The 10,836-nt window shown below is 40.4% G+C and overlaps 1 non-coding gene across 1 annotated transcript; it reads left to right on the top strand.

The window, feature by feature from the left end:
* Positions 1-5,488: 5,488 nt before the first annotated feature.
* On the top strand, positions 5,489-5,596 carry LOC148574399 (small nucleolar RNA R71). Its single transcript, XR_015905824.1, has one exon. It is a non-coding gene; the product is annotated as a small nucleolar RNA R71 (small nucleolar RNA).
* The last annotated feature ends 5,240 nt before the right edge of the window (positions 5,597-10,836 follow it).

Raw genomic sequence — 10,836 nt, 5'->3', positions numbered from 1 at the left:
AAAATACAATAGCAAAAGGTCCTATTTATAGAAAACTAGTAGCCTAGGGTTTCAGAAATAGGTAATTAATGCAGAAATCTTCTTTCGGGCCCACTTGGTGTGTGCTTGGGCTGAGCATTGAAGCTTTCACATGTAGAGACTTTTCTTGGAGTTAAACGCCAGCTTTTGTGCCAGTTTGGGTGTTTAACTCCAGCTTTTATGCCAGTTCTAGCATTTTGACGCCAGGATTTCTATGCTGACTTAGAATGCCGGTTTGGGCCATCAAATCTCGGGCAAAGTATAGACTATTATATATTACTGGAAAACCCAGGATGTCTTCTTTCCAAAGCAATTGAGAGTGCGCCAATTGGGCTTCTGTAGCTCCAGAAAATCCACTTCGAGTACAGGGAGGTCAGAATCCAACAGCATCTGTTGTCCTTTTTCAGTCCCTGAATCAGATTTTTGCTCAGGTCCCTCAATTTCAGCCAGAAAATACCTAAAATCATAGAAAAACACACAAACTCATAGTAAAGTCCAGAAATGTGATTTTTATTTAAAAACTAATAAAAACATAATAAAAACTAACTAAAATATACTAAAAACATACTAAAAACAATGCCAAAAAGCATATAAATTATCCGCTCATCACAACACCAAACTTAAATTGTTGCTTGTCCCCAAGCAATTGAAAATCAAATAGGATAAAAAGAAGAGGATATACAATGAATTCCAAAAACATCTATGAAGATCAGTATTAATTAGATGAGCGGGGCTATTAGCTTTTTTCTTCTGAACAGTTTTGGCATCTCACTTTATCCTTTGAAGTTCAGAATGATTGGCATCTATAGGAACTTAGAATTCAGATAGTGTTAATTATTCTCCTAGTTCTGTGTGTTGATTCTTGAATACAGTTACTTTATGAGTCTTAGCCATGACCCTAAGCATTTTGTTTTCCAGTATTACCACCGGATACATAAATGCCACAGACACATAACTGGGTGAACCTTTTTAGATTGTGACTCAGCTTTGCTAGAGTCCCCAATTAGAGGTGTTCAGAGCTCTTAAGCACACTCTTTTTGCTTTGGACCACGACTTTAACCGCTCAGTCTCAAGCTTTTCACTTGACACCTTCACGCCACAAGCACATGGTTAGGGACAGCTTGGTTTAGCCGCTTAGGCCAGGATTTTATTCATGTAGGCCCTCCTATCCACTGATGCTCAAAGCCTTGGATCCTTTTTATTACCCTTGCCTTTTAGTTTAAAGGGCTATTGGCTTTTTCTACTTGCTTTTTTTCTTTTTCTTTCTTTTTCTTTTCTTCTTTTTTTCGCATATATTTTTTTCTGCAAGCTTTTCATTGCTTTTTCTTGCTTCAAGAATCAATTTTATAATTTTTCAGATCATCAATAATGTTTCTCCTTTTCATTATTCTTTCAAGAGCCAACAATTTTAACATTCATAAACAACAAATTCAAAAATATGCACTGTTCAAGCATTCATTCAGAAAAACAAAAAGTATTGCCACCACATCAAAATAATTAATCTGTTTTAAAATTTGAAATTCATGTACTTCTTTTTCTTTTTGCAATTAAAAACACTTTTTATTTAAGAAAGGTGATGGATTCATAGGACATTCATAGCTTTAAGGCATAGACACTTAGACACTAGTGATCATGTAATAAAGACACAAATATAGATATAACATAAAGCACAAATTTCGAAAAATAGAAAAATAAGAACAAGGAGATTAAAGAACGGGTCCACCTTAATGATGGCGGCTTGTTCTTCCTCTTGAAGATCTTATGGAGTGCTTGAGCTCCTCAATGTCTCTTCCTTGCCTTTGTTGCTCCTCCCTCATGACTCTTTGGTCTTCTCTAATTTCATGGAGGAGGATGGAATGCTCTTGGTGCTCCACCCTTAGTTGTCCCATGTTGGAACTTAATTCTCCTAGGGATGTGTTGATTTGCTCCCAATAGTTTTGTGGAGGAAAATGCATCCCTTGAGGCATCTCAGGGATTTCATGATGAGACATTTCCTCATGCTCTTGTCCATGAGTGGGATCTCTTGTTTGCTCTATCCTTTTCTTAGTGATGGGCTTGTCCTCATCAATAAAGATATCTCCCTCTATGTCAATTCCAGCTGAATTGCAGAGGTGACAAATAAGATGAGGGAAGGCTAACCTTGCCAAAGTAGAGGACTTGTCAGCCACCTTGTAGAGTTCTAGGGATATAATCTCATGAACTTCTACTTCCTCTCCAATCATGATGCTATGGATCATGATAGCCCGGTCTATAGTAACTTCAGACCGGTTGCTAGTAGGAATGATTGAGCGTTGGATGAACTCCAACCATCCCCTAGCCACAGGCTTGAGGTCATGCCTTCTTAGTTGAACCGGCTTCCCTCTTGAATCTCTCTTCCATTGAGCGCGCCCTCTTTACAAATGTCTATGAGGACTTGGTCTAACCTTTGATCAAAGTTGACCCTTCTAGTGTAGGGGTGTGCATCTCCTTACATCATGGGCAAGTTGAATGCTAACCTTATGTTTTTCGGACTAAAATCTAAGCATTTTCCCCGAACTATTGTAAGCCAATTCTTTGGATTCGGGTTTATAATTTGATCATGGTTCTTAGTGATCCATGCGTTTGCATAGAACTCTTGAACCATTAAGATTCTGACTTGTTGAATGGGGTTGGTGAGAACTTCCCAACCTCTTCTTCGAATCTCATGTCGGATCTCCGGATATTCGCCCTTTTTGAGCTTGAAAGGGACCTCGGGGATCACCTTCTTCTTGGCCACAACTTCATAGAAGTGGTCTTGATGCACCTTTGAGATGAATCTCTCCATCTCCCACAACTCGGAGGCGGAAGCTTTTCCCTTCTCTTTCCTCTTTCTAGAGGTTTCTCCGGCCTTAGGTACCATAAATGGTTATGGAAAAATAAAAAGCTTTAGCTTTTACCACACCAAACTTAGAAGGTTTGCTCGTCCTTGAGCAAAAGAAGAAAGAAAAGAGTAGAAGAAGAGGAAATAGAGGAGATGGAGGGGGCTTAGTGGTTCGGCCAAGGGGGAGAAGGAGTGTTTATAATGTGTGAAAATGGAGTGAAGATGGGTTTATATAGGAGTGGAGAGAGGGGTAGGGTTCGGCCATGTATGGGTGGGTTTGGAAGGGAAAATGGTTTGAATTTGAATGGTGAGGTAGGTGGGGTTTTATGATGGATGGATATGGATTGGTGAAGAGATTATGGAGAAGAGGGTAGGATTTGATAGGTGAGGGGCATTTGGGAAAGAGGTATTGAGGTTATTGGTGAAGGGTATTTGGGGAAGGGTGTTATGGGAAGGTGTGAAGAAGAGAGAGAGAGAGAGAGATGAGGTAGGTGGGGATCTTGTGGGGTCTACAGATCCTGAGGTGTCAAGGATTTCTCATCCCTGCACCATGTGGCGTGTAAACGCCCCTTGATTGCCAATCCTGGCATTAAACTCCAGGTTGCTGCCCATTTCTGGCGTTTAATGCCAGCTTTTCTCCCCTTTCTGGCATTTAAACGCAGCTCTGTGCCCATTCCTGGTGTTAAACGCCAGTTCTGTGCCCCCTTTCTGGTGTTAAACGCCCAAAATGGTGCAGACTGGGCGTTTAACGCCCATTCTGCTACCCTTACTGGCGTTTAAACGCCAGTAAGCTTCTCCTCTAGGGTGTGCTATTTTTAATACTATTTTTCATTCTGTTTTTACTTTTTCAGTTGTTTTTGTGACTTCACATGATCATCAACCTACAGAAAATATAAAGTAACAATAGAAAATAAACAGATATAATAAAATAAAATTGGGTTGCCTCCCAACAAGCGCTTCTTTAATGTCAATAGCTTGACAGTGGGCTCTCATGGAGCCTCACAGATACTCAGAGCATGATGATGACCTCCCAACACCAAACTTAGAGTTTGAATGTGGGGGCTCTATTTGACTCTGCATTGAGAGAAGCTTTTCATGCTTCCTCTCCATGGTTAAAGAAGGAGATCCTTAAGCTTTAAACACAAGTGAGTCCTCATTCACTTGAAGGACCAATTCTCCTCTGTCAACATCAATCACAACTTTTGCTGTGGCTAGAAAGGGTCTGCCAAGGATGATGGAATCATCCATACACTTTCCAATGTCTAGGATTATGAAATCAGCAGGGATGTAGTGGCCTTCAACCTTTACCAAGACATCCTCTACAAGTCCATAAGCCTGTTTCTTTGAATTGTCTGCCATCTCCAGTGAGATTCTTGCAGCTTGCACCTCAAGGATCCCTAGCTTCTCCATTACAGAAAGAGGCATGAGATTTATGCTTGACCCTAGGTCACACAGAGCCTTCTCAAAGGTCATGGTGCTTATGGTACAAGGTATTGAGAACTTTCCAGGATCCTGTCTCTTTTGAGGTAATCTCTGTCTAGTCAAGTCATCCAGTTCTTTGGTGAGTAAGGGGGGTTCATCCTCCCAAGTCTCATTACCAAATAACTTGGCATTCAGCTTCATGCTTGCTCCAAGGTACTTAGCAACTTGCTCTTCAGTAACATCTTCATCTTCTTCAGAGGAAGAATACTCATCAGAGCTCATGAATGGCAGAAGTAAATTCAATGGAATCTCTATGGTCTCAATGTGAGTCTCAGATTCCCATGGTTCCTTATTAGGGAACTCCTTGGAGGCCAGTGAACATCTATTGAGGTCTATCTCAGTGGAAATCACTGCCTTTCCCTCTTCTATGCATTCAGCCATGTGGGACGTGTTCATAGCCTTGCATTCTCTCTTTGGGTTTTCTTCTGTATTGCTTGGGAGAGTATTAGGAGGGAGTTCAGTAACTTTCTTACTCACCTGACCCACTTGTGCCTCCAAATTTCTAATGGAGGACCTTGTTTCAGTCATGAAACTTTGAGTGGTTTTAATTAGATCAGAGACTATGGTTGCTAAGTCAGAGTGGCTCTACTTAGAATTCTCTGTCTGTTGCTGAGAAGATGATGGAAAAGGTTTGCTATTGCTAAACCTATTTCTTCCACCATTACTGTTGTTGAAGCCTTGTTGAGGCCTCTGTTGATCCTTCCATGAGAGATTTGGATGATTTCTCCATGAAGGATTATAGGTGTTTCCATAGGGTTCTCCCATGTAATTCACCTCTTCCATTGCTGGATTCTCAGGGTCGTAAGTTTCTTCTTCAGATGAAGCTTCTTTGGTACTGCCTGTTGCTGCTTGCATTCCAGACAGACTCTGAGAAATCATATTGACTTGCTGAGTCAATATTTTGTTCTAAGCCAATATGGCATTCAGAGTATTAATCTCAAGAACTCCTTTCTTCTGATTTGTCCCATTATTCACAGGGTTCCTTTCAGAAGTGTACATGTATTGGTTATTTGCAACCATCTCAATGAGTTCTTGAGCTTCTTCAGGCGTCTTCTTCAGATGAAGAGATCCTCTAGCAGAGCTGTCCAATGACATCTTGGACAGTTCAGACAGACCATCATAAAAGATACCTATGATGCTCCATTCAGAAAGCATGTCAGAAGGACACCTTTTGATCAATTGCTTGTATCATTCCCAAGCTTCATAGAGGGATTCACCTTCCTTCTGTCTGAAGGCCTGGACCTCCACTCTTAGCTTACTCAATATTTGAGGTGGAAGGAATTTGGCCAGAAAAGCATTGACCAGCTTTTCCCAAGAGTTCAGGCTTTTCCTTAGGTTGTGAATCCAACCATATTCTAGCTCTGTCTCTTACAGCAAAGGGAAAAAGCATAAGCCTGTAGACCTCGGGATCAACCTCATTGGTCTTGACAGTGTCACAGATTTGCAAGAATTCATCCAAGAACTGATGAGGATCTTCCAATGAAAGTCCACGAAACTTGCAATTCTGTTGCATTAGAGAAACTAATTGAGGCTTAAGCTCAAAGTTGTTTGCTCCAATGGCAGGGATTGAGATGCTTCTCCCATAGAAGTCGGGAGTAGGTGCAGTAAAGTCACCAAGCACCTTCCTTGCATTGTTGGCATTATTGTTATTTTCGGCTGCCATGGCTTCTTCTTGTTTGAAAATTTCTGTTAGGTCCTCTACATAGAGTTGTGCTTTAGCTTCTCTTAGCTTTCTCTTCAAGGTCCTTTCAGGTTCAGGATCAGCTTCAGCAAGAATGTCTTTGTCCTTGCTCCTGCTCATATGAAAGAGAAGAGAACAAGAAAGTATGGAATCCTCTATGTCACAGTATAGAGATTCCTTGAGGTGTCAGAGGAAAAGATGAATGGAAGAAGGAGGTAGAGAGGAGAGAATTCGAACTTATCAAGAGAGAGTCTGAATTGCTGATAATGGAGGAGTGTTAGTCCTTAAATAGAAGGATGTAAGATGAGGGGAAGAATTTTCGAAAACAAATTAAAAAGATTTTGAAATAATTAAAAGAAATTTTGAAAAATTGATTGATGATTTTCGAAAATTAGAATTGAGAAAGTAGTTAAGTGATTTTTGAAAAAGATTTTAAAATTAGAAATCAAAAAGATATGATTGAAAATTATTTTGAAAAAGATGTGATTGAGAAGATATGATTGAGAAGATATGATTGAGAATCAAATTAAAAAAAGAAAGTTTTAAAATTAAAGTTGATTACTTGACTAACAATAAATTAAAAGATATGATTCTAGAATTTAAAATTTGATCCTTTCTTAATAGGCAAGTAACAACTTGAAAATTTTGAATTAAATCATTAATTGTAGCAAGGATTTTCGAAAATAGTAAAAAAAATAGAAAATGGAAAGAAATTGATTTTGAAAAGATATGATTGAAAAGATACGATTCGAAAAAGATTTGATTTTTAAAAATTATTAAAATTTGAAAGAGATTTGAATTAAAAACAAAATCTTATCTCTTGTACCATCCTGGCGTTAAACGCCCAGAATGCTATCTGTTCCGAGGGTTACCTGAAACTGTACGCCAATCTCGGATTAGATCTTCTTGTACTGGTCAGAGATGACGTGTCCGGCTGGCTGGTGGCAGCCGGAGCTATTGTGTCCAACTTGTTGGACTGGCTTCACTTCTGATCCTTGGTCACCGGAGGGTGGGGGTACCTGCAAGAGACTCCGATGCTTAAGTTAGCACGGGTATTAAGCAGGTTTATTGTAGAATCAGAGTATGAGTTATACCTGGGTGCTCCAGTGTATTTATAGTGGTTGTAGAGTGACCTTTCTAGATAAGATAATTTAGTTATCTTATCTTATCTTTATCTTTGAGTTGAGGTCAGCTTATCTTCAAGGAAACCGCCCTTATCTCTATAGGCTTGGACGGCCTGTGGATTTGGGTTGTATTCCTTGGGTTGGGCCCTTTCTTGGGCTTTCCCGTCGATTTGGCCGAGCTCTTTTAGGAAGAGGTCGGATAGTCTGACCTGAAGAGGTCGGTCGTTTTGTCGCCCATCATCCCAGGTCGGATAGCTCGACCCAGGGTATGAACAGTGCCCCTGCTTGAGCTCGGTCTTCTTTTTTAAGGTCGAGTCCTTGACTTCGGTCCTTCTCTAGTGAAGCCGAACTCAAGCATTTAGTCGATTCCTTCCTTTGTAGAACCTTTTTGAATGTGGAACGTTTTTCTTCTAAAAGCGCGCGCTTTTATATCAGCGCTTTGTTCTTGGGAACGTGCGAGGGTTTAATACCTTCATTAATTGGTATTAATTGCCCCGTTTCCTTTGGCTTTATTTTGAATTTCTGCACTCAGAAAATGGTTTCTCTCCTTCATCTTTCTTTGTAACTTCTCCCTTCGTTCTCTCACCTTCTGCTTTTCGCCTACATTTTGCCTTTGCGGCGTCATTCAGCAATCCGGCGATTCCGTCTTTCCATCTTCAACCCTTCTGAGGCTCTGCTTTTTTCCAGGTTGGTTCCATTTGTAATTTCTTCTCGTCTTTGTTGCTTTGTCTTTAGTTTTGTGGTGAAGTTTTGATTTTGCTTAGAGAAAGTTTGGATCTTTCTTTTTTTGTCACGCCTGCTTGCTGTTGTAATGTGTGTTCTGAGAGTTTCTTCGTCCTTTGCATGAACCTTTTCGCCTTTCCTGTTGTTTGATGCTTCTAGGGCTTTGCATGTTCTACTGTCGCTTCTGTCCGATACCCAGAAAAACTGCATCTTTACTCACTTAATCGAAGATTGCCCCTTGATTTTTTGCCCTGTTGATAGCTTTCCCTGTTTGCTGCGATATTTGTTTTGGTTTTTGTTTGATTTTGAGAAAAGGTTGCACCTTTGACGATTTCCGCTTGGCATGTTTGATGTTTGGCGATGCTTTTTGCTGATAGACTGTAAAAAGATAGTGACTTTTTGTGTTCTGACTTTCTTTTCCAAAATGTCCGTTATTTGAAATCTTTTCTTGTTTGAGAGATGCCGGGACGTAAGCTGTGGATTTTTCCCGAAACCTTGCTTTGTTACTGCCTCCAAAGGATGCCCCAGGACTTTGGTTTGAGTCTTGGGGTTTTCCTTTTCTGTTTGTTCTTCTGTATATTAGTCGAGTTATTTTACCCCTCGTCCGAGATGTTTTTTAGTAATCCCATCTTCTTTTCTTATTGTAGGATTAGTTGGCCTCATGTCTTCTCGCAATAACATTGTAGAGATGTCTTCTAAAGTTCCCGAGGGGATATCTGATTGGATGGACTCCCTTGTCTTGATGTGTGTCTCTGTGGTGGACGCTGATTTTTGTGTAGAGCTGAGGAAACGTCGTAGGATTTATGGTAGCAGTGCCCGGGAGAGGGATTATGAGCTTGTAGCGCCCGACTCTGATGAGAGGGTTTGTTTTTCTACTTCGGTCAAGGGGGAGCGTCCCTTTTTCTACGCCTATGAATATTTCTTCAGCCAGTTGGACATTACCTTTCTTTTTACTGCTTTCGAGACCGATTTGTTGTGGTCTTGTAATATTGCCCCATCCCAGCTTCATCCGAATTCCTGGGGTTTTATCAAGATTTTTCAGCTGCTTTGCCAAGAGTTAGGCATAACACCTTCTCAGACTCTTTTTCTCTATCTTTTTGTTTCTGCCAAGCCCGGAGGGTCTTCCAAAAAGAAAGCTTCCTGGGTTTCTTTCAGGTCGACCCAGTGGCATAAAATTTTTACCATGTATGATGAGTCTTTTAAAGATTTTAAGAATTATTTCTTCCGAGTCCGTGCTATTGAGGGTGCCCGCCCCTTTTTTCTTGATGAAAATGATGAGCATGCCTTTCCTTTAGAATGGAAAAAGAATGTGAGGTGTCTCGCTATACATGGGAGATGCTTGATGAGGTTGAACGAGCTTTTGTAGTTGTTCTTGAAGATTTATGGGGAAAACCACCCCATCTTGATACAAAAAAGTTTTTGAGTGACTCGTCTTTGGTTCAAACTGCTTTGGGTACTATCTGACTTGTTTCGATACTTGTTTCTTAGTTTTGCTTCTTCTGGATTGTAACTCATCACTATGGTTGATTCTGTATTTTCAAAGATGTCAAAAAACAATGATTCCATGAAGGCCTACAAAAAGGCAAAGAAGGCTGCTACTGCTCAAAATATCTCGGCCAAGGTGGCGGGAGAGGGATCTTCTCAAGTTCCAATGAAGCCGCCCGTGCCGAAGAAGGTGATCCCCACTCCTCGAGTTCATCTGGCTGACCCTCCACAGGCTTCTGTCGCTACTTCTGGTGCTCCTCCCAACAAAAAACAAAAAACAATTGAGCCTTTTAACCTTGACGCTCCTGACTTTGATGCGGTGGAGTTTGTTGACCAGCAGATCGGTCCTTATGGTGTCGTCCCTACTGACGACGCCTCTCTCCTTCGCTATTGGACTTCATAACTCGGAGTAGCATCAAGATGGCCTTCATGGAGGATGCCAAACAAGAGTTTGATCGGATGAAGGGCTTGAAGGAGGAGCTTGAGCTTGAGGAGCTTGTCAGGTCTCTTTCAGGGATTACTTTTATAACTTGTTATTTGTAGGAGGTCGACTTCTTTACGTCGTCTTCTTCTAAGTTATTTTTTGTAATCCTCTTTCTTGGACCTTTGTCAGGTCTCTTTCAGGGATTACTTTTATAACTTGTTGTTTGTAGGAGGTCGACTTCTTTACCTCGTCCTCTTCTAAGTTATTTTTTGTAATCCTCTTTCTTGGACATTTGTCAGGTCTCTTTCAGGGATTACTTTTATAACTTGTTGTTTGTAGGAGGTCAACTTCTTTACGTCGTCCTCTTCTAAGTTATTTTTTGTAATCCTCTTTCTTGGACCTTTGTCAGGTCTCTTTCAGGGATTACTTTTATAACTTATTTTTTGTAGGAGACCGACTTCGTCACGTCGATCTTTTCTAACTTATAGCAATTCTTCTTTTATAGGGTTCGCCAGACCTCTTTCCAGGGATTTGCTGATAACTTGGGTTGACTTGGTCCAACTTCTCAACGTCGGCCAGTCTTTAAGTTATTATTAGCAATCCATAAGACCTCGTCAGGTTCTTTTTTCAGATCACTTTTGATAACTTCTTGCATTATTCTGTGTTCATCTTTGCCGATTTGTAGAAGGTGGTTTCTATCTTTCTTTGGTCGACCTTTAGATGAATCGCGTTTTTATCTTTATTGGTCTTTTATCGTGATCGTGCAGTGAATCTGTTTTTCACTTTCTGCCGATCTGTTGCTTTATAATCGGACGATGAATGCTTCAGATTAATGTGTCTTGAGAATTTGTAGAATATCTAAAATATATTTTATTCAAAAGAAAGTGCAAATATATACATGTTGGATTTTTTCATCCTTTTAAGTCGGATAATATCTGGATCTCAACTTGGTGCCTCATTAAAAAACCTTTTTCAGGAAAAAGAGTGCATCATATGATGAGATCTTTTACCTTCTCTAACTATAGTACCTTCTTAGGTTGCAGGCGTGCCACGATCTGGG

This window comes from Arachis ipaensis, chromosome B2, assembly GCF_059453495.1.
Source record: "Arachis ipaensis isolate K30076 ecotype BB chromosome B2, ASM5945349v1, whole genome shotgun sequence".
NCBI lineage: Eukaryota > Viridiplantae > Streptophyta > Magnoliopsida > Fabales > Fabaceae > Arachis > Arachis ipaensis.
The sequence above is the reverse complement of the archived record's forward strand: the minus strand, read 5'-3'. Positions and strand labels throughout refer to the sequence as shown.